Here is a 24,366-nt window from a genome sequence, read left to right as displayed (position 1 = left end):
GCGATTTACTTTTTTAAGAAGATTCTTTTTGTGGTTTTGACCTCCCAAAAATGTGGCCATTTGGGAGATCTCTGCTCTTAGGCGGCTGATTTTTTGTTGTAATTTCTTTTTCCATCGTGGCATGGTATTCTTTTTCTTAATTGTGGTTCTGTTTCTCTCCAAATCTTGTGGGGCTAATTTACTTTGTATGTACCATGCCACTCCATAATTTACGGAGTTTAACTCTGTCAATGTGGTTCCTTTGGTTGTGGTTCCTCCACATTGGTTCCTCCAATGTGGAGCTCACTCACCAAAAGTGTCACATTTTAGATTTAGTTTTTACACTTGGCCTAGACACTTTAAATATGTCTATAAAAGATGTCCACTTGAGCGTCCATAGTCTTGTTTCGTTTGACCTGCATTCCAGCTCCGATCAGAAGCCCTTAGAAGTTAAGTCTCGGAGGCGTATCATCACTGCTGAAACTGCAGAAAGATTTTCTTCTATGTTTAATCCTTGTTTGTTCACTGATTTTCTTGATATGGACAATTTTATCCAGTGTTTTAACCAACACTGTGATACTATTCTTGATCAGTTGGCTCCTGTCAAATACAACGTGTCTTTACAGAAAAATGAGTGCCCTTGGATAAATGAAGAGCTCTTAAGTCTTAAGAGACTGTGTCAAAGGACTGAACGCCTGTGGAAATCCTCTAAACTTGAGGTTCACAGGCTTCATCTCAGGGAGCTGGTTCTATCATATAACAAAATGGCTGAGAGTGCCCGTTCTGTCTACATACGTCAGCTGGTGTCTGTGAATAAGAAGAATCCCAGAGTGTTGTTTGATACAATCAACTCTCTTGTATGTCCTGCTGCTTCAGTTACTCCTGTGTTTTCTGAGGCTGACAGCAATGCTTTTTTGAGTATTTTCACTGACAAAATCAAGTTGATTAAGGATAAAATTCCACCCTCCCTGTGTGGTACTTCTATTGTTATTGAGCCTGCTCCCAGCATTTGGTCTTCATTTAGGGCTGTGACACTTGCTGATATTTCGGCAAGATGAAACCTTCCTCTTGCTCATTGGACATCCTTCCCTACAGGCTCTTTATTAAAGTATTTGAGGTAATTGGTCCGTGCATTACTAGAATGGTAAATCTTTCTTTGTCCACCGGTGTGTTTCCCAGTGCTTTCAAGCATGCCATAGTGTTGCCTCTACTGAAAAAAACAGGTTTAAATCAAATGGAGCTAAGTAGTTTTAGACCTATTTCTAAGCTCCCATTCCTGTCTAAGATCCTCGAGAGGGTGGTTTCAGACCAACTGATGCTCTTCCTGGATCAGAATAACATTCATGGAGGGTTTCAGTCCGGTTTTCGTAGACAACACTCTACGGAAACGGCTCTTTTGAAAGTGTCCAGCGACATTATGATGTCTGCTGATGCTGGGAAATCTACCGTGTTGGTTCTTTTAGATTTGTCCTCTGCCTTTGATACTGTTGACCACCAGGTCCTGCTGAATAGACTGAGGGATCATGTCGGACTGTTGGGGTCAGTTCTTCGGTGGTTTTTTCATATCTGTCTGGGCGCAGCTTTAGCGTTTCTGCTAACCAGATAAGGTCAGAGTCTGTGGACCTGTTATGTGGAGTCCCTCAGGGTTCTGTATTGGGCCCCATTTTGTTTTTATTGTACTTGATCCCTTTAGGTAGGATCATTCAAAGATTTACTGATGTCTCTTACCAGTTATTTGCAGATGACATCCAACATTACTGCTCCTTTAAGCCATCTGAGATTAAGAGGCTTGATTCCCTCCTCCATTGTTTGGCGGAAATTAAACAATGGCTAAGGAATAACTTTCTTCAGCTTAACGCAGACAAAACAGAGACATTGGTTATTGCCCCTGATGCCCATATTCCAGGTATTCAGCAGTACTTGGGAGACCTGGGCCAGTCTGCTAAATCATGTCTTCGAAACCTGGGTGTCATTTTTGACAAAGACATGTCGTTGGTACAGCATTGTAAACAGCTGACGAGGAATTGCTTCTTTCAATTAAGAAATATCTCTAAGCTCAGGAAAATGGTGTCTCGAAATGATTTAGAGCTTATTATTCATGCTTTTGTGTCAACGTGTTTAGACTATTGTAACAGTTTGTTTTCATGTCTAAACAAGAAGGAGTTGCGTCGACTGCAGTTGGTACAGAACTCTGCAGCAAGAATTCTGACACAAGCTAACAGAAGGACTCATATTTCCCCAATTTTAAAGGAGCTTCATTGGCTGCCAGTGTCCTTCAGGATCAATTTTAAAATTTTGGTTTTAACTTTTAGAGCTCTACATGGCCAGACGCCTCCCTATATCTGTGACCTTATCCAGCCTTATGCCCCTGCCAGGGCTTTGAGGTCTATGGACCAAAATCTGTTGATGGTTCCTCGCACCCATTTTGCAACCAGAGGAGAGCGATCCTTCCAGGCTGTTGCTCCCAGGCTTTGGAATGGTCTCCCGCTCTCGCTGCGCTCACTGGACTCTGTCGATACTTTTAAAAGCCAACTTAAGACTTTCTTTTTTACTCAAGCGTTTGCTTAGCTTTTAGGCTGCTCTGTGATCCTATGTTATGTTTTATGTTTTTATGTCTCGGCCATTGTCTGATGTTTTGTGTGGTGTACTCTGCTTTTATGTTGTGAAGCACCTTGTGGCTCTTGTCTGTGAAAGGTGCTATATAAATAAAATTTACTTACTTACTTCCTTTTGGGACCAATTTAGCCAGTCCCAGGTTAACTTTTTGCAGGATAGTTTTGAATTTTGTATTCTCCTTTAGTTTAGTCAGTTTTGGATGTTCTTTCATGTCCATTTTTCTTGTTTCTTCAATCTTATTTGCCAATTCCTCTTCTAGTTCCTGCTGTTCTGGGTCTGTGTGCAGCTGTATATTGTTTTGTAGATGAGCTGGTGAACGGCTCGTTTTTCTGGGGGGCAGTGAATGGTTCTTTTTTTCGGGGGGCAGTGAGTGATTTCTTTTTTGTTGGGGTTGTGTTTGACACCTACTTTTTCTGTGGTGTGAGAGGCTGGCTTGGTCTGGTGCTTTTTGTTGAATGTATGTTTTTAGAGGACAATCATTTCTTGGTGGTGCAATGGGTTGTGTCAGAGGGCAGATGCCGTCTCTGATCATTTGCCCAACCTCCTGTTGCATCACTTTCATTTCAGCATCCAAGAAATGTTTTTGTGTGATAAAGTTGCATTTTTGGGTAGTGAGTTGCTTTCTTGGGATATCTTTTTTTACTTGGGCAGTGGTGGTGGAATATTTTTTGCCATTCTCCACATCTCTTTGTCTGGCTGTTGCTGTATTTTATTTTGGCATATTCCTTTGCCCACAGCAGTATCCCCTCTTCCACTGACTCCTTTCAAACTGAAGTTGTTTGCCTTTTTCCATCAACTGATGATCTTTTATCGCTTCTTTTTGGGCATCTTCCTTTATTTTTTGTATTTCCTCTGCTGTCAGATATTTTGCGATTTGTGAGGCGATCGATTGCAGTTTTGTAGTTGTGGTGGCTTGTTGTGTGGGCCGCCAGAAGAGGAGGTACTGCTGGCCCACCACCAGAGGGCGCCCTGCCTGAAATGCGGGCTTCAGGCACGAGAGGGCGCTGCCGCCTCACAGGAACAGCCGAGGTGACAGCTGTCTCTCATCAACTGTGACAGCTGTCACCGATCATCTGCACTTCATCCCGGATAAAAGCAGGATGACACCTCCACCATGTCGCCGAGATATTGTTCTTCTGAGGAGGTAATATTCTCTGCCGTATTAAGTAATTGTAACTTACGTGTGATCTATTAGCAGCCGTTGTTCCTGTGGAGCCTTGTCAGCTGATTGGTGGTTTGTGAGAGTGCCTACGTCTTTGCCTCTCACTCTTTCCAGATAAGTGCTGAAACAGGAGCTGCACGAGTGTGTGATTTGAGGTGGAGGTGGAATTCCCACCGTTGTTGTTACTGGGTGTACACACACCCACACTTGACTGTCTTTGCTCTTCGCCAGCAGTACCAGATCCGACATGCGGAGACGGTGGCCACCTGAGGGACTCGGGACCTGGCGGCTCCAGTATCCTTCGGGTTCGGTGGCGGAGGAAATCGTGTGGTTCCGGTTCTTCTCTAGACGGACGTCTCCTATCGTCGAGCCTGCCCACACGACACCTTTATCCATTGACTTTGTATCATTCTATAATCTGCTGTGTATGGTTGTGGCATTCACAACAGTAAAGTGTTCAAATTTGACTCCTTCTATTGTCCGTTCATTTGCGCCCCCTGTTGTGGGTCCGTGTCACTACACTTTCACAACAGTGGCTTCTTTCTTTTCTGGTGGTAGATCCGCTTCTTTTATGCGCTCTTCAAATACTGCCTTTTTCTTTCTGCCCCACTTCTCATGCCTTGAGTAAGTGAAGCAGTGAAAGATCTCTTTCTTCTCTTCAATGGTCCAATTTACTGTGGCGTAGTTTCAGTTGTTTCTTCTGGCCCATTGATGCTGTTGTTGCTGGAGTCCAGGATCAGAACTATGCTGATCTGGTGGATTATCCAGCTGAGTGCTTCCACGGGAGAGTTGTCCTGTGTGGTTTGTCCTTTGTGGCATCACAGTGTCCTTCTGTTTCAGTATTTTTCGCCGATCAGAACAGCTAAATGGTTTTCTTCTTGTTTGCCACTCCTTTTGTTGCTCTGAGCTGTTCATGTGACCAGATGCTTTTCCATATTTAGAGCTTTTGTCATCACAGTCATCAGTCTCAGGTCCAGAACTGTCTGAACTCCTGCCACTGGTATCTGGTTGTAAATGACTGGAGCTGAGTTGCTGGCTGGTTGTGGTCCTCCATCAGCTTCTGCTGTTAGTGTTCTCTGCACAGATGAGCTGCTGGCTACAGGCTCAACCTCTGTGCGCTCATCACTTCAGCTTTGATGAAGCTGTGATGATGCTGGTTTTTCACTATTTTCACTCTTCACAGGGACGGCAGTGAAACCAAACTTGGTGAGATCTGCCTCCTCCAGCTGCTGAAGATGCTCTCCCTGCTGACTTATCCACAGCTTCTCCTCTTCTTTAATGTCCTCCTGGTCAACACTCAGATTCCATTCCTGGTGTTCACGGAAAGTTTCTTCTTTAATCACCAACAATGGCTGCATGTCCTCTTCACAAAGGAATTCTACTTTAAAAGCAAATTGTCGGTGTCAAGTCAGACCCTTCCAAGATGGTCACATTTGGAACCTCCCCATTTGAGCTTCAAACGCACTCTTCAGAACACCTCTGGATGTCGTCACCCAAATGAAAAACGTGATCCAAACGGCAACAATAACACATCCTAACTGTTCATTATTGATTTGGTGATTGGATCATTACATCCCAAATATTTCCAAATGTCAATAACAAGAGCAAATTAATTAAATGTTTTTTTTATGTTTATTGTGACTTTAAAAATAGATTTAATATTTAAAATGTGCACATCAGTGTTAAAATGTGACATGAGGTCATTTGTTCCAAACTTGTCCCAGGGCTGTGATCAGTGTCAGTTTGGTTGTTTTGTCTTTTTAAAGGTTATTGAACATGAATTTGGGCAGCACACTGTCTCAGTAGTTCACACTGTTGCCTCACAGTCAGAAGGTTCTGGGGTCACAACCTGCCTGGCCTTTCTGTGTGGAGTTTGTGTTCTCGCTGTGTTTGTGTGGGTTTCCTCTGGGTGTGTTTGTCCATCTACGTGTCCCTGTGATCTCCCGGGTCTGTCCCACCTTCCCCCAGTGACCGCTGGGATTGGCTCCGCCTCCCCCCATGATTCTTAATTGGAATAAGCAGATTCAGAAAAGTAATGAATGAGTGAACAGGATGGGTTCCTGCCCCCTCGTTCCAGTCTGTGTGTTATTTCAAAGAGAAAATGTTTCCTGTGATGTTTGATTGCTGCCGTCAGCTGGACTCACACCTTCACCTGCAGGTTCAACAGGGGGCGGGGCCAGCTGAAGAACCTGTGGCCAACCACGAGCTCCAGAACACCACCAACATGAGGTGAGTTCAGAGAATCTGATCTGTGGACTCAAAACTCTGCATGCTTCATGGCTGACCTCTGACCTTTAATGTGGAACATGATTCTACTGTTGAAGTGTTTGGTGACAAATGATGGTGTTAAATGTTTGTTAGCTGCTGACTCAGCGTGTGTTCATCTTGTCTTTTGATTGACAGCTGTGCCATCTGTCTGATGGACTACGTGGTTGGCGAGAAGATCCTCCTCCTCACGTGCGACCACGTCTTCCACGCCGTCTGTGTGGGGACGTGGTTACAGGTATCAGAGACTGTCCTCTCTCTTAAAGTCACACTTTATGGAAAACATTTTAGCAGCATGAAATTAAAACACGTCACTGATACAAATAAAAGTCACTTCCTTCGTTTCCACATCACGCTGGGTTCACTTCCACACGCTGCAGCTTTGGACTGATTTTGGGGACAATGTGGGTTTTTTGTTCAGTCCAACTTGGTTCATGTCTCACCTCTGCTGTTAGCACAGAATTATAGCATTAGCATGAACGCTGGTACATACAAATACATTGGCGCTGAATGTTAGCATGCTAACTGTCATGTTTGCTAACAGAATATTAAATGTTGCATAAAAGTTTATTTAATGTTTCTCTGCAGACAATCTGTCACGTTTGATCGAATCACAAAGAAAATTATTAATCTGGAATTAAAACTTTATCAGCTGTATATTTATTGTCATTAATTGTGTCTCATTATAAAAATGATTACTTTGTTTTGATTTTTTAATTTTTTTTTTCAGTTCTATTTTAAATCAAATGTTTCTCATTTCTGGTTATCAGATAAAATTGACAAATGTGTTTTTTTTTCTCTTCAAATGGCAAAGAGCACCTGCCCCGTCTGCAGAGCCAATGTATGACAACACTCCCCAAAATAAATAAAGACGTCTTTGAATATTTATTTTGTCTCTTTCTCTTCCTTTGTGAAACATTGAAAACTACAGCAATTTTTTGTTCAAAGGTTTGTTTGAGTTTACAGAGACACATGAATCAGAAAAAAAATTCAACTGTGACAAGAGTCCAAATTCTGTTCCGTATAACATAAAGATTTAAGTACATAAATACATACAAATGTGTTTCCAAGTCAAACATAAATTCTTTGTTCAACAAGTGTAAATGTTCCAGGCTGAGGGCGTCCTTCAGCAGCTGGGCCATGAAGCTGGTCGGCTGTGCGTCCTCGACCCCTTCTGGGACCCCGACCCATTTGATGTTCCTCCTCCTGGCTCCTCCCCTCCAGGTCCTCACGTCTGTCCCTCAGTGATTTGTCCTGAGTTTAACAGCAGAAACGGTGGAGTCCTCTGGAGTTTACTGATCACTGTCCTCTTTGGACGCGCTCCAACCATCGATTTCTATTTAATCCAACAGATCGGATGCAGCCTGTGAGCTGTTGCCAGAGCGCCTCCATCTTACTTAGATTTATTATGAGTCGTCAGGCATTAGATTAAATAGAAATAGATTATTTTCTGAGTAAAATGTGGGTCAAAGTGATCTGAAAATGCTGTTTTGTGCAGCGTTCAGGTGCTACAACAAGCTGACAAAGGAGTATCAGCTGGTTAAATAAATAAAAAAAATACTTTTGTGGAGTGAGCTTTCATAAATGATGTGGTGGAAATGAGTACAATTGCTTTATAAAGGTAAGAAAATGATTTATTTTTCGTGTCGGTGTGTATTCTGTAAAGTTTTACTGCCTGAATGCTTTGTCGTGATAAATATCTCACCATTCGTTTAGTGATTCATTTAGAAGTCTCACTTTCATAAGTGTCAATTTATCCCTTTTTAATTAGCCTGTTTTTTTTTTTTTTTCTTCACATCAGGTTTTCCATCCTGAGATATTCTGTAAGAGCAAATTCATAGAATGGAAAAGGTTTTTTTTCTCTGTTTGGAGGGTCACATGACAGTGGCTTTGACATTGTATATTCTACTAAAATAAGAATATACACGAATGAGATCAATTTCTCTGTGATATATTCAGTGTAAACAGTGTAGTGCAGATTTCTTTCAACTTGGTCCAGAAATTATTGAACAATCTTACTTTCACCCTGGCTGGTGTGACTGATTTATTTTATTTGATATTTTCGCGGTGAAGTGCTCCAGTGCCTTTACACGTCAGGTGGGAGGAGCCAAATTCGTGACGTGAAAACGCTTGCCCACAAGTTGAAGGTTCTGATGTTACATTTTCTGAAGAAGCAAATATACTGAAATTTAAATTATTTCATCTTAATAGTAACAACTGCTGCTGTTGAGAAGAAGCTGCTGTTAATCTGAGGTATTTTTGATATAAATGCAGTTATGTTCCAGGACATTTATGGACCAAATGGTAAACAGGGACACCTCAGAGACAGACAGCTTGCTGGACTGAATTCTTCCTCACACACACAGCTTCACACTTATCAGAATCTTGTTCTATTAAAAGTACGTGGAATAAAAAAAACACTTTGACCTGAGAACTGTAAATCATGGAGAAGAAAAACTGGACATTTGTCTGCAGCACTGTGTCGGTGGATGATAGCTGGTCCTGAATTAACAAGACTCACATCAGAGTTTGAAAATTCAGAACTCAGAAAACAGAGTGATGTAGAAATAAAACGTCATGATCAGCTGACAAGAGTCCAAAATGTCTGAGTCCAAGAACTCAGAGACACAAACATCAGTGTCATTTTACTGTCAGTGTGACTAATGACACAAAACTTAACTGTTCATTTAAAGGAGACCTGCATTGAAAAAAATGCAGTCAGATTTTTTGAACAAAAAATGACTTACATTTACACGAGATCCTTCTGAATGTAGTAAAGTAAATCTGCAAGCCCAGACCTGTCATTCAACGGAGAAATCTTCATTTGAAAATGACAAATTTACAGCTAACATTTAGCCCTCCGCAAATTGTCCCTCTCATCATGGACGCTGCCGAGACGTCACGGACAAGACCCTCTCCCAGCATGTATTGCGCCAATTGTAATTTGTGGATTTACGTCAGTTTGCATCTGCACCTTTTTCTTGTCTTATAGGGAAGGATCTACTTTTTTAAAAACTTCATATTGTCTTGCGGCACGTTTGGCGAGTATACATTTCTTTTATTTGTGCTTGAAAATTAGTTTGGGGGACTTTTTCATACGCCCGTTTGATTGAGTGGTGTCGCAATGAAAATCTGCTGTCTTTCGCCTCCAGTACCATCGCGGGATATCAATCAATCAATCAATTTTATTTATTTAGCGCCAAATCACAACAAACAGTTGCCCCAAGGCGCTTTATATTGTAAGGCAAAGCCATACAATAATTACGTAAAAACCCCAACAGTCAAAACGACCCCCTGTGAGCAAGCACTTGGCTACAGTGGGAAGGAAAAACTCCCTTTTAACAGGAAGAAACCTCCAGCGGAACCAGGCTCAGGGAGGGGCAGTCTTCTGCTAGGACTGGTTGGGACTGAAGGAGAGAACCAGGAAAAAGACATGCTGTGGAGGGGAGCAGAGATCACTAATCACTAATGATTAAATGCAGAGTGGTGCATACAGAGCAAAAAGAGAAAGAAACACTCAGTGCATCATGGGAACCCCCCAGCAGTCTAAGTCTATAGCAGCATAACTAAGGGATGGTTCAGGGTCACCTGATCCAGCCCTAACTATAAGCTTTAGCAAAAAGGAAAGTTTTAAGCCTAATCTTAAAAGTAGAGAGGGTGTCTGTCTCCCTGATCTGAATTGGGAGCTGGTTCCACAGGAGAGGAGCCTGAAAGCTGAAGGCTCTGCCTCCCATTCTACTCTTACAAACCCTAGGAACTACAAGTAAGCCTGCAGTCTGAGAGCGAAGCGCTCTATTGGGGTGATATGGTACTATAAGGTCCCTAAGATAAGATGGGACCTGATTATTCAAAACCTTATAAGTAAGAAGAAGAATTTTAAATTCTAGAATTAACAGGAAGCCAATGAAGAGAGGCCAATATGGGTGAGATATGCTCTCTCCTTCTAGTCCCCGTTAGTACTCTAGCTGCAGGATATGGAGGCGAGACCCGCAAAGAATCCCAGTCATTAAAAATTTATAAACCTCTCTCAGCATCCATGGAGCTCTGGGGCTCCGATTGCCGAGACGTGCGGTGCTGTGGATTTTGCCGCAAGAAGTCTGTCCTTGCAGCAACAGGTGTACCAGCCGCTTCGCATTAAAACAGCGAGCGTAATCTCAGGACTTGTGCCAAGTGTGCTGCAGCTCCATTCAGTAGACAGAGAGGTGATGCCGGTGTTGTGCGCTGAATCTGGCCCAACACCGGCTGCAAAGCAGACACGGGCGGTGTGAGTGGCCCGCGTCGGCGGTTAACGAGCCCGCAGACTTAATAAGCGTAGCGGAGGCAGAGAGCGGGAGAGGAAGAACGGTGCCCACTGTCAATGTCGTTGCTGATCTGAGCACACAGATCTGTATCTCACATTCATTGCAGCTTACTTTTGGATGTTGAAACCAGGACGTGTATAAGTAACATTACTAACAGAAAAAATCAATTTCAGTGCGGGATCGGACTGAAGGCGGGAGCGCGTCGTCTTGTCCCTGACGTCATGGAAATGATACGGCTGTACAAACTGTTTTCACCGAGGGCTAAATTTTAGCTGCAAATTTGTCATTTTTAAACAAAGATTTCTCCGCTGAATTACAAATTTGGGCTTAAATATTTACTTTACTGTATTCACAAGGGTCTTATAAATACATATCAGCTATTTCTTTCTGAAATCTGACCACATTTATTTCAGTGCAGGTCTACTTTAAACATGCATTAATTTCTAAATTATGTTCTGGAGTATAATTTGCTCCTGTTTAAAAAAACGCATCTTGAAGAGGAGAAAATTAGCAACTACTAGTAGAAGCACTCAGAGAGTGCAAACCTCCGCCAAGGCCATGGGGTCACTGACGCCATAACATCTACACGTTGTGGAATCACTGAATCTAAAAAAGTCTAACAATGATGTTTACTCACTAGTAAAAAAAAAGTTTCATCTGCTGTGACTGGATAGCATGTATCCTTAGCGCTTGGCATCACAGTTTATTGCAACTTGCACCTTTCCCAGAAGCTGCTGTCATCTGAGCACTGATATTGATATTGCATGTGCTTATAGACAAAAACAAATAAGAGACAAAATTCAATTTATTATTCAACTAAACTGCAAATATGAATTTTTTAACATTTATGAAACACTTCTCTAAACAAGGCCATAGGGTCACTGTGTTGGGAAGGTGTCGTAACACGGACCCACAACAGGGGGCGCAAATGAACGGACAATGAGTAAGCCAAAAGGTAACAATTTAATGTTGTGATATTACACAACAAAACGTGTCTTAATTTTCACAGTCAATAAACACCAGGTGACGTGTGGGCAGGCTCGAAGATAGAAGACGCCCGACGAGAGAGAAGCCGCGTCCCACACGGCCTCCACCACCAACGGCCTGAAGAACACCGGAGCCGCCAAGTCCCGAGTCCCCAGGTGGCCTCTGTCTTCGGCTGTCGACCCTGGTACTGCTGGCAGAAAACAGAAAGATGATGTGTGAGTGTGAGTCCGCACACTCAGTAATTAACAGTCCAAACACAGTTGGGAGGAAGCACCTCCACCTCCAACCTAGGAACACACTAGCAGCTCCTGTAACCACTTATCTGGATGGAGTGAGAGGCGAAGACGTCGCTTCTCTCACTGACCGCCAACCCAGTTGAAAGGGCACCACAGGACAACGGCTGCAAACAGATCAGACGTAAGTCACAGTTTAAATTCAGCAGAGAAATTACCTTAGTACTGGTAGTCGATTTCTCGGCGGGGAGGTGGAGTTGCAGTCCGGCTTATATGGTGGTGTAGATGAGTGACAGCTGGAGTAATGAGTGACAGCTGTCACTTCCTCTGGGTCTGGCGCCCTCTCGTGCTTGGAGCCCGCACTCCAAGCAGGGCGCCCTCTGGTGGTAGTGGGCCAGCAGTACCTCCTCTTCAGCGGCCCACACAACAGGACCCCCCCCTCAACGGGCGCCTCCTGGCGCCCGACCAGGCTTGTCCGGGTGTCGTCTGTAGAAATCGGCCAGGAGGGCCGGGTCCAGGATGAAGCTCCTCTTCACCCAGGAGCGTTCTTCAGGTCCATACCCCTCTCCCAGTCCACCAGATATTGGAACCCCCGGCCCTTACGACGGACGTCCAGGAGCCTGCGGACCGTCCAAGCAGGCTCCCCGTCGATGAGCCGGGCAGGAGGCGGCGGAGGTCCAGGTGCACAGAGGGGCGAGGAGTGGTGTGGCTTAATACGGGACACGTGGAAGACAGGGTGGATCCGCAGTGAAGCTGGGAGTCGGAGCTTCACTGCGGCCGGGTTGATGATCTTGAGGATGGGGAATGGTCCGATGTACCTGTCCTTTAATTTGGGTGAGTCCACACAGAGGGGGATGTCCTTTGTCGACAGCCACACCTCCTGCCCGGGCTGGTACGTGGGGGCCGGGGAACGTCGGCGGTCCGCATGGGTCTTGGCCCTCGTCCGGGCCTTTAACAGGGCAGAGCGGGCGGTCCGCCACACCCGGCGGCACCTCCTGAGGTGGGCCTGGACCGAGGGCACACCGACCTCTCCCTCCACCAGCGGGAACAATGGGGGCTGGAACCCCAAACATGCCTCAAAAGGGGAGAGGCCGGTAGCAGACGAGACTTGGCTGTTATGGGCATACTCGATCCAGGCCAGATGGTGACTCCAGGCCGCCGGGTGCGCGGAGGTGACGCAGCGAAGGGCCTGTTCCAACTCCTGGTTAGCCCGCTCTGCCTGGCCGTTGGTCTGGGGGTGGTACCCGGACGAGAGACTCACGGTGGCCCCCAGGTCCTTACAGAAACTCTTCCACACCTGCGAAGAGAACTGGGGACCACGATCTGATACGATGTCCGATGGTATCCCATGCAGCCGCATGACGTGGTGGACCAGGAGGTCTGCCGTCTCCTGGGCTGTCGGGAGCTTCGGGAGGGCCACGAAGTGGGCCGCCTTGGAGAACCGGTCCACTATCGTGAGAATAACGGTGTTGCCCTGGGACGGCGGGAGGCCCGTGATGAAGTCCAGGCCGATGTGAGACCAGGGGCGATGAGGCACTGGCAGGGGTTGGAGGAGTCCCGTCGTCCTCCGATGGTCTGCCTTGCCCCTGGCGCAGATGGTACAGGCCTGGACGTAGTCCCGGACGTCGGTTTCCAGGGACGCCCACCAGAAGCGCTGCTGGACCACTGCCACGGTCCTACGCACTCCGGGATGACAGGAGAGCTTGGACCCGTGACAGAAGTCCAATACGGCAGCTCTTGCCTCTGGTGGGACGTACAGTCTGTTCTTGGGGCCAGTTCCCGGGTCCGGGCTCCTTGTCAGGGCCTCCCGGACGGTCTTCTCCACGTCCCAGGTGAGGGTGGCCACGACAGTGGACTCGGGGATGATGGTCTCGGTGGGGTTCGACAGCCCCGCTTTGGCTTCTTCTTCGTGCACCCGGGACAATGCATCTGGTTTTTGGTTCTTGGTCCCGGGGCGATACGTGATCTGGAAGTCAAAGCGCCCGAAGAACAGAGACCAGCGGGCTTGCCTGGGGTTCAGCCGCTTGGCGGTCCGGATGTACTCCAGGTTCCGATGGTCCGTGAAAACCGTGAAGGGCAACGATGCCCCCTCCAGCAGGTGTCTCCACTCTTCAAGAGCCTCCTTCACCGCAAGAAGTTCCCGATTGCCGACGTCATAGTTCCGTTCAGCTGGGGTCAACCTGTGGGAATAAAAGGCACAAGGATGGAGGACTTTATCAGCCTCCACGCTCTGGGACAGCACGGCTCCTATCCCTGAGTCAGAGGCGTCCACTTCTACTATGTACTGGCGATCAGGATCAGGCTGCACCAGAACTGGTGCAGTCGAGAACCGACGTTTCAACTCCTGGAACGCGGCTTCGCACCGATCCGACCAGGCGAAGGGGACCTTGGTGGAGGTCAGGGCAGTCAGGGGGCTAACTACCTGACTGTAACCTTTAATAAACCTCCTGTAGAAATTTGCAAAACCTAGGAACTGCTGTAGTTTCCTGCGGCTTATCGGTTGGGGCCAATCTCTCACCGCCGCAACCTTAGCCGGATCAGGGGCGACGGAGTTGGAGGAGATGATGAACCCCAGGAAGGACAAAGAAGTGCGGTGGAACTCGCACTTCTCGCCCTTCACAAACAGCTGGTTCTCCAACAACCGCAGTAGGACCTGACGTACATGCTGGACATGGGTCTCAGGGTCCGGGGAAAAGATGAGTATATCGTCCAGATATATGAAGACGAACCGATGCAGGAAGTCCCGCAAGACGTCATTTACCAAAGCTTGGAACGTCGCGGGGGCGTTAGTGAGGCCGAACGGCATGACCAGGTACTCAAAATGACCTAACGGGGTGTTAAATGCCGTCTTCCATTCGTCTCCCTTCCGGACCCGAACCAGGTGGTACGCGTTTCTAAGATCCAATTTTGTGAAAATTCGGGCTCCATGCAGGGGCGTGAACACTGAATCCAACAGAGGTAACGGGTATCGGTTGCGAACCGTGATCTCGTTCAGCCCTCTGTAATCAATGCATGGACGGAGTCCGCCGTCTTTCTTGCCCACAAAAAAGAAACCAGCACCCATCGGGGAGGTGGAGTTCCGGATCAGCCCGGCAGCTAAGGAGTCCCGGATGTAGGTCTCCATTGATTCGCGTTCCGGACGTGAGAGGTTGTACAACCTACTGGACGGGTACTCAGCGCCCGGGACCAAATCGATGGCACAATCATACGGTCGGTGCGGGGGAAGAGTGAGTGCCAGATCTTTGCTGAAAACGTCAGCAAGATCGTGGTACTCCCTTGGCACCGCCGATAGATTGGGGGGAACTTTGACCTCCTCATTAGCCGTGGTGCCGGGAGGAACCGAGGATCCTAAGCACTCCCGGTGGCAGGTTTCGCTCCACTGCGTCACAACCCCAGACGGCCAATCAATCCGGGGATTGTGCTTCACCATCCATGGAAAGCCCAAAATCACTCGGGAGGTAGAAGGTGTTACATGGAACACTATCTCCTCCCTGTGATTCCCAGACACAACCAAAGTCACTGGTTGTGTCTGATGTGTGATTAATGGAAGCAGGGTGCCATCTAGTGCTCGCACCTGCAATGGTGCCGGCAGAGCCACCAGAGGGAGCCCTACTTCCTTTACCCATCTGCTGTCCAGCAGATTCCCTTCAGACCCTGTGTCTATCAGTGCTGGGGCATGAAGGGTTAAATCCCCACAAAGGATTGTTACTGGGATTCGTGCTGATTTGCGGGGTTTTCCCGCGTGCGTGTTATGACCCACCCTTAGCCCAGTTTCTAAGGACGGGCGTTGTAGATTGACCGTTTTAGGGCAGTCCTTCTGCATGTGCTCGCAAGAGCCGCAGACAAAACACTCCCCGCGGGCCAGCCTCCTTTGTCTGATTTTTGATCTTAATTTGGCCCTGCTCGTGTCCCTAGCCTCCTCAGCAGGGGGAGCCGTAGCCACACGGAGCTCTCTGGCAGTGAAGCGTGGGGACGACGTCACCTTGTCGGAACCGGAAGGGGGAGGGACGGCTCGTGCCCGGTCACGCCCCCCGGCCTGCTCCCGACGATGCTCATTCAAACGGTTGTCTAAACGTATAACTAAATCGATCAGCCCGTCGAATTCCCGCGGTTCAGCCTTGGCCAGTAGGTGCTCCTTAAGGACCGGGAACAGTCCATTTACAAAGGCGGCGCGGAGCGCAACGTTATTCCAGCCGGACCTCGCTGCCGCGATGCGGAAGTCGACTGCATACTCGGCTGCGCTACGGCGCCCCTGTCTCATCGACAGCAGCACGTTCGAAGCGGTCTCGCCTCTGTTGGGATGATCAAACACTTGTTTGACTTCCCGTACGAACCCAGTATAAGATGTTAGGAGCCATGAATTCTGCTCCCAAAGCGCCGTAGCCCATGCGCGTGCCTTTCCTCGAAGCAAATTAATAACATAAGCCACCCGGCTAGCGTCTGATGCGTACATGACGGGGCGCTGTGAAAAGATGAGCGAACACTGCATGAGGAAGTCCGCGCACGTCTCGACACAGCCCCCGTACGGTTCCGGAGGGCTTATGTATGCTTCAGGGGACGGTGGGGGGGTTCGTTGAACGACCAGTGGAACGTCTGATACGGGCCCAGGACCAGCCAGAGGAGTGGCTGCAGCGGCGCCCTGATCGCGCGCTTCCACCCTGGCGGTGAGAGCCTCCACCCTCCGATTAAGGAGGACACTCTGCTCGGTCACTAATTCTAACCGGGCCTTGAAGGCGGTTAAGATCTGCTGCAGCTCACTCAACCCGCCTCCCGCTGACGCCTGCGCTCCTGGCTCTTCCATTGGCCGTTCAAGCTGGAGTTGACGCCCCTCGGAGTCCATGACGATTGGCCGAGAAATCCTGTTGGGAAGGTGTCGTAACACGGACCCACAACAGGGGGCGCAAATGAACGGACAATGAGTAAGCCAAAAGGTAACAATTTAATGTTGTGATATTACACAACGAAACGTGTCTTAATTTTCACAGTCAATAAACACCAGGTGACGTGTGGGCAGGCTCGAAGATAGAAGACGCCCGACGAGAGAGAAGCCGCGTCCCACACGGCCTCCACCACCAACGGCCTGAAGAACACCGGAGCCGCCAAGTCCCGAGTCCCCAGGTGGCCTCTGTCTTCGGCTGTCGACCCTGGTACTGCTGGCAGAAAACAGAAAGATGATGTGTGAGTGTGAGTCCGCACACTCAGTAATTAACAGTCCAAACACAGTTGGGAGGAAGCACCTCCACCTCCAACCTAGGAACACACTAGCAGCTCCTGTAACCACTTATCTGGATGGAGTGAGAGGCGAAGACGTCGCTTCTCTCACTGACCGCCAACCCAGTTGAAAGGGCACCACAGGACAACGGCTGCAAACAGATCAGACGTAAGTCACAGTTTAAATTCAGCAGAGAAATTACCTTAGTACTGGTAGTCGATTTCTCGGCGGGGAGGTGGAGTTGCAGTCCGGCTTATATGGTGGTGTAGATGAGTGACAGCTGGAGTAATGAGTGACAGCTGTCACTTCCTCTGGGTCTGGCGCCCTCTCGTGCTTGGAGCCCGCACTCCAAGCAGGGCGCCCTCTGGTGGTAGTGGGCCAGCAGTACCTCCTCTTCAGCGGCCCACACAACACACTGACCCTAAAGAGATTCCCTCCTTGGCACAGTGATCTATTTCTTTTTGTGTCTTTCTCTAAAATTGTATATTATAATCATTAGATTATTAATATATAAACAAAAATAAATTTAAGAAATATTACAATTTGAAAACAAATGCACACGAACGTGATGACAGCTGTACTGCTTAATGCTAACTTTTAACATTGAAAATGCCATAGACATACTAACGCGTTAGCATTGGGATCCGGATCGTGATCCGGATCACCACTAAAATTTAATCACTCGTTCCTCTTGTCATTTCCAACCTCCTTGGTGGAGGTAAAAATAAATTTAAGAAATATTACAATTTGACAACAAATGCACATGAACGTGATGACAGCTGCAACTGCTTAATGCTAACTTTTAACACTGAAAATGCCATAGACACGCTAACGTATTAGCATTGGGATCCGGATCGTGATCCGGATCACCACTAAAATTTAATCACTTGTTCTTCTTGTCATTTCCAACCACTCCACAAAATTTCATCAAAATCCGTTCAAAACGTTTTGAGTTATCCTGCTGACAGACAAACAAACAAACGCCACAGAAAACATAACCGCCTTGGCGGAGGTAATAAAACATTAATAACTATGAAACTTTAAGTTTTACAAAAAATATGCTTTGAGCTGATTTAGTGATACTACAGGTTCCACATTAATGAATTTTTGTTTGGAAAATAGATTTTTCTAAGTCGATGCAAAGGTCAAAGGTGAGCAGCTCCCACAGAGGCTTGATTGATAACATTTTAATATGACGTCATAGAGCCGCATCAACATAATGCAGGAGTGTTGGGCGTGTCTGTCCATGCAGAGGAGGAGGAGCCAACATCCAGCTGACTGAAGCTGTCAAAAACCTGGATCAGAGCAGCTGAACGGCAGCGTTGTAAATCTGGACACCCTGTTGTCCTCAGTTCACGTCCGTCTCTACTGTCATGTTGATCTTTTAGCATTTCTGCTGCCAAATTGTCTTCATGACAGAATCAGAAACGCCGCTGATTCAGGAAAAATGTTGTTCACCTTTAAGAAACTCCTCGTTCCTCCTCCACCATCAACCTCTGACCTTCCAGGTACAGCAGAGATCATGAACCAGTTCTAGTTAATAACCAGAGCTCACCCGGGTTTATTCTCCAAACTATTTCCCTGCACTATGAATGTGAGGAAAATGACGACATACCAGAAAAAAAATTCTTTTCCAATGGCTGCAAATTTTGTAAGAATCATTTTAACATTTACATTAATTATTGTGAAAATAGTCTTTTGAATGAAACCTGAAGTTCCAGCTGAAATGTTGACAGCAGAGTGTCAACGGTATCAGAGGATAGAAACTTACTGTGAATATTTTTGCTGCAAGTTGAGATTGAAAATTTATCAGAAACTGGAGGAAAAGAAGCATTTTGGGTGAATTTTATTCATTTTTCAAACAAACAGTATTTGCTTACAGCAAAACTTAACATTTTGTGAGGAAGAATTGTGAACAGTGTTTAAATGAATCAAAGAAATCTGACTCAAAAGACATCAAAATGAAAGAGAAAAAAGACATTTTGGCTGAGTTTCACCCAAAAGAAGTCCACATTTCCCCCCCCCCCCCCCCAAGATGTATCATTTCATATTTCCACAAGGATGAATTGTGAAAAACAACATCCATGATCATCAAAATCAATCCAGAGAGAGAGAGGAAAAAAGATTTTGGTTCAATTTCAGTATATTACCCCCCACTCCCAAAAAAATCTTCTGACACACTGACAGACACCGTTTTTGTTTTTTCATTTTAATTTCTGTTGGATTTCTTTCTAATAGAATCCAATGGGCCCCAGACTTGGGGTCTATAGTTGCTCCCTAAACATTGCTGGCATTGTATCTGAGGGCTCTCTTCAAGATGGTGACTGTTACCTTAACTGCTGATATCTGCACCTCGTGGGTACTCGAGTGACCAGGGATTATCTCAAGGTATTTCTTCAGGTTCTTCTTCAGAAGCCCCGTCACCTCACTACAACTTATATCTGTTTCTTTCAATGACCATGTTGTTCATACGTCATTTTTACGGTCATGATATTTTATGATTTCCCCACATTTCAGCTCAATTGAGACCAGAGCCATTGGGGACTGTTCAATCAATAATTTTGTCTGTTTCTTCTTGTTTATTCCAAATAACAATATCAAGTTTTTTTGTACTTCCTTCAGTATCACTAGTGCACTTGAATTGTGTTCTTTACCGTGTTCCTGTAGACTAGCCTGGGGTTTTCTGCAAACTGCTTGTTAATCTGTTTTGCATTTATTTTCTTGTCTTTGTTCTTGATTTGTGCAGCCAAGACTTTCACTAAAGCTTGATGTTCTGTCAGCCTCCCATCCAGTTGTTTATCTCCAACATTGTATTTTCTTTTAAAGCAACTGATTTTTTTTTTTTAAAGGAGGTTCCGTTTATGATTTTGGCCTCCCATAAATGTTGTCATTCAGGAGATCTCTGCTCTTAGATGGCTGATTTTCTGCTGTACTGTCTTTTTTCCATTAGCACAGGTTTCTTCGTCCTAAGTCTTGTTCCTCTTTTCTCTAGAAATTATCAGACTGATTTAGTCCATAATTCACACGGTTTAATGTGGTCAGTGTGGTTCCTATGTAGTCTAGTCAAACCCTCAGTTACAGTGGCGGTTCTACGCTGAATTACTGAATTAGATGCCTCCGACCCCCCCCCCCCCCCCCCAAAAAAAAAACCCCACAAAATTTTGCGCAAACAACCATTTTTTATTATTTATTGTTTTTTAATATTTTACAAGTGCCTCTGAAATTGCAATTAAAACTGACAACAAAAGGCTGCAGGCTGCAATATAACTGACAAAACATCCATTATTTGCAAATTTGAATAAACATGCCCTTACATGCTAAATGTCTTATCAGATGCTTTATAAATCTGTCTTAAAGGGAGGAACAATGAGCTCTGTTATTAATGTGCACATTTGTCTCAACATTTAACTAATTATTTAAATAAAGAATTTAGCTTGATGTTTGTAAACATAAGGATAAATGTATATTTAGCATTCATTAATTTGCAAAAGTTTTAGGGTTGACACAAATTTGATAATGTACTTTTACCTTTTTTTTCTCCCTAATTTGAACTGAAATGTTACCAGCATTCCCATGCCAATGAAATCAAATGTGATTCTTTTTCTCCATCAAATAAACCAGTTAATTATGAAGATAAGCCTCATTTTAAATTTCATTATTATTAATATTATTATTATTTTGTCAGTGTACATGGCAACAAAAAGAGAGTTTTCAGCTGCAGAAAAATTATTGTAAAAATTGGACAGCACACTCTTGCAGACACACAAAACAAGTTCAGACTCAAGTCACTTCAGCTCGAAATGTGAACAGAGCTCCTGTCCTCTCCAGTGAGATTCAAACCCGTTGCTCCACCCTGTCTGTCCACCTTTAAAACACCTTTTATTTCAGAAAACTAGCTGCCTGACTTGTTTGCTGGATGAATCTGCAGTGAAATATGGCAGAGTTCTGGTTCTGCTGCATCCTAAGTGGACTTTGCTCCATCAGAGAAGAGACGCTGTCCAGAGCCGTGGAGCAGAGCGCACGGCCCGGGAAGGAGCGCGCCTGTCCCTGGTTCTGCAGTAGACAACCGCCAAACCTCTGTCACTGCTTCTGTGCTGTGCACGTCAGCACAAAGGGGCATCAGCCTGCAGCTACAGGGTGCCACGTCCATTTGCCAATACCTCACACAGTGATATGAAAAACCACTTTGCGACACAGAATTTTTTTTTTTTTTTTTTTTGAAGTGCCTGTTGTGCCACTCCCATATGTGTCATGAAAAAATGCACCTCGGGCGACTGCCGGTACACCCTCACCAAACCAACAGCATCTGCTTGGTTAAATTTCTGCAGAATACTTTTGAACATTTTATCCTCCTTCAATTTGATCAGTTTAGGATGCTCCTGTATGTCCATTCTTCTTGTTTCCTCAATCTTGTTGGCTAATTATTCTTCTAATTCCCACTGCTGTGGGTCTAAGTACATCTGTGTATTGTTTTGTGGTTGGGGTAATGAATGACTCCTACTTCTCCTTTTGTGTGAAAGGCTGACTGGTTCTGGAGTTCTTTGCCAAATATGTGTTTGCTGATGAGGGTTATTTTTGGTGATTCAATGGTCTATGTGAGAGGACAAGCACTGTATGATGTCATTGGCCATTTGGTTAATTTCATCTTGCGTTGTTTGTATTTCCTCTTTCGTGACGTGTTTCAGTGACAAAATTGTGTCTTTGGGTGGTGAGGTGCTGTCTTGGTTGGTCTTTCTTACTTGGGCAGCAGTGATGGAATATTTTCTGCCATTCTCTGCATCTTTCTCTGGTTGGTGTATTTCACTTTGGTATATTCCATTGCACCCAGCAGTACCCACGCTTCCTCCCTCTTCCACTGACTACTTTCATACTCTACCTGTTTCCGCTCCTCTAGTGACTCCTCTGCCCCACTTCTCATATCTTCAGAAAGCGAAGCAGAGAAAGAACATTTTTTCTCCTTCTCAATGGATCAATTTACAGTATTGTAATTAGTCTAGTTTCTTTTGGCCCTTTGAGGCTGTTCAGGTCCAGGATCAGCACTTTGGTGAGCTGGTGGGATATCCAGCTGAATGCTGGCACAGGAGAGACGTCTCCCTTCAGCACTGGCAGAAGTTGTATGAATTCTCATGTGTCTGTTCAGGTTGCCGTTTCGTCCAAATCTTTGACCACATTCAGAACAGCCAAACTGTTTTTGTCCTGTATGAATTATCATGTGTTTATTCAAGATGTTCTTTAGTCTAAATCTTTGACCACATTCAGAACAGCCAAATTGTTTTTGTCCTGTATGAATTATCATGTGTGTTTTCAGGTGGCTCTTTTGACCAAATCTTTGACTACATTCAGAACAGACAAATTGTTTTTGTCCTGTATGAATTATCATGTGTGCATTCAGAGTGCTCTTTTGTCCAAATGTTCGGCCACATTCAGAACAGGCAAAGTGTTTTTGTCCTGTATGATTTATCATATGTGATTTCAGGTGGCTCTTTTGACCGAATCTTTGACCACATTCAGAACAGACAAATTGTTTTTGTCCTGTATGAATTATCATGTGTGTTTTCAGGTTGCCCTTTCGTCCAAATCTTCGACCACATTCAGAACAGCCAAACTGTTTTTGTCCTGTATGAATTATCATGTGTTTATTCAAGATGCTCTTTAGTCTAAATCTTTGACCACATTCAGAACAGCCAAATTGTTTTTGTCCTGTATGAATTATCATGTGTGTTTTCAGGTTGCCCTTTCGTCCAAATTTTCGACCACATTCAGAACAGCCAAACTGTTTTTGTCCCGTATAAATCATGTTTTTGTTCAGAGTGCCCTTCTGTTTCTGTCTTTTACTCCAATCAGTACAGCTAAGTGGTTTTACACTTGCTTGCCTCCCCTTGTGTTGCTCTGATTTGTTCATGTGGCCAGATGCTTTTCCATGTTTAGAGCAATTAAATGGTTTCTCAGCAATGTTGCAATTGCTTGAACGAACAATATTTTTTCGAAAGTTAAAACAAGACCGAAGTTTTCTGGTCTGTTTCCAGTTATAACTGTCATCAGTCTCAGTTCCAGAACTGTCTGAACTCCTGCCACTGGTATGTGGTTGTAAATGACTATTTGGACCCGAGTTACTAGCTGGCTGTGGTCCTCCATCGTCCTCTCCATCAGCTTTTGCTGTCAGTGTTCTGTCTTCAGATGAGCTGCTGGCTACAGGCTCAACCTCTGTGCTCTCATCACTTCGGCTTTGATGAAGCTGTGATGACGCTGGTTTTTCACTATTTTCACTCTTCACAGGGACGGCAGTGAAACCAAACTTGGTGAGATCTGCCTCCTCCAGCTGCTGAAGCTGCTCTCCCTGCTGACTTATCCACAGCCTCTCTTCTTCTTTAATGCCCTCCTGGTCACCACTCAGATTCCATTCTTGGTGTTCAGGGAGAGCTTCTTGTTTAATCACCAACAACAGCTGCACATCTGCAAAGAAACAATTAAATTAACAGTAACTGTTCGAACACTACTTAAAATGAAGATGCAGCGTGGTGTGTTTGACCTGATGACAGTAAGTTATTGCACTGATGGAACTGATAAAGTAGAAATGGACATCAGGAGGATTTGTTTTACATTTCACACATACTTACTGGACTCCAACATTGTGTCAAAATTCATGAAATATTTGTGTGTAACAGTATGTTTTGTTAAGATAGCCATGTCACAATAATTCAACACCAATATAATTTTGTTCTTTTTAAAGCTGTCTGACAGTTTTTTATGGTCAAAAGTTGAGCTGAAACATAATTAAGTCTTTGGGAACTCTATAATGATCCTTCATTCACTTCAGCTGTGATGCAAATATAAACCCCATCCATGAAGGTACTCAAGGTGAGGTGCAATCATGGGAAAGACAAAGGAGCTTCCACAAAATCTGACAGAAGAGATTATTTCATCACACCTGAAGGGCCTTGCGTTTAAGAAGATTTCCCAAAATATGTAACATTTCAAGAGACACCATTGGAAGCATTATAAGGACATTTAAAACTTATAGAACAGCTGCAAACCTGCCTGGCCATGGAAGAAAACCCATCATTGCATCAAGGACCCTTAGCAACTTAGTCAGGACAACTACGAGAAGCCCCAGTGTGACGACAAGACACCTACAGGATGATCTGATTAAGGCACAGCCAAATACCTCCCAAAGGTAAGACAGGTGCTGAAAATTCAGCTTAATGGTAGGAATAAGATCTGAGTCATCAATACATACGTCCTACCAGTAATCAGATACCCAGCTGGGATAATAACTTGGCCACAGGAGGCGACAGACGCCGCTCATGTCAAGACATGAAAACTCCTCATGATGCACGGAGGTTTCCACCCAAACTCCAATAACCTGAGACTCTATAAGCAACACAAGGAGGGAGGGTGAGGATTTGTGAGTGTCATGACGCCAGTTCAGAGAAGAAAACCCACAAAATAGAACCGGAGTCCTATTCCAGCCACATGGGGTGTGCAGCCAGTACATTCTGAGTGCCAGTCCCAAGCCTGGATAAATGAGTAGGGTTGCGTCAGGAAGGACATCTGGTGTGTAAAAAAAAAACCAACAAAAAACAAAAACAAAAACAAAAGCCAACCAAAAAA

The 24,366-nt window shown here is 45.3% G+C and overlaps 1 long non-coding RNA gene across 1 annotated transcript; it reads right to left on the bottom strand.

Moving 5' to 3' along the window:
* Positions 1-859: 859 nt before the first annotated feature.
* On the bottom strand, positions 860-21,787 carry LOC117507593. The gene is made up of 3 exons (XR_004559778.1): positions 21,654-21,787; positions 2,520-2,522; positions 860-870 (listed from the first exon to the last, which is right to left on the bottom strand). It is a non-coding gene; the product is annotated as an uncharacterized LOC117507593 (long non-coding RNA).
* Between the last annotated feature and the right edge of the window lie 2,579 nt (positions 21,788-24,366).

This window comes from Thalassophryne amazonica, chromosome 3 (assembly GCF_902500255.1).
Source record: "Thalassophryne amazonica chromosome 3, fThaAma1.1, whole genome shotgun sequence".
NCBI classification, from domain to species: domain Eukaryota; kingdom Metazoa; phylum Chordata; class Actinopteri; order Batrachoidiformes; family Batrachoididae; genus Thalassophryne; species Thalassophryne amazonica.
Note: the sequence above shows the minus strand (reverse complement) of the source record. Positions and strands in the feature narration are given on the sequence as shown.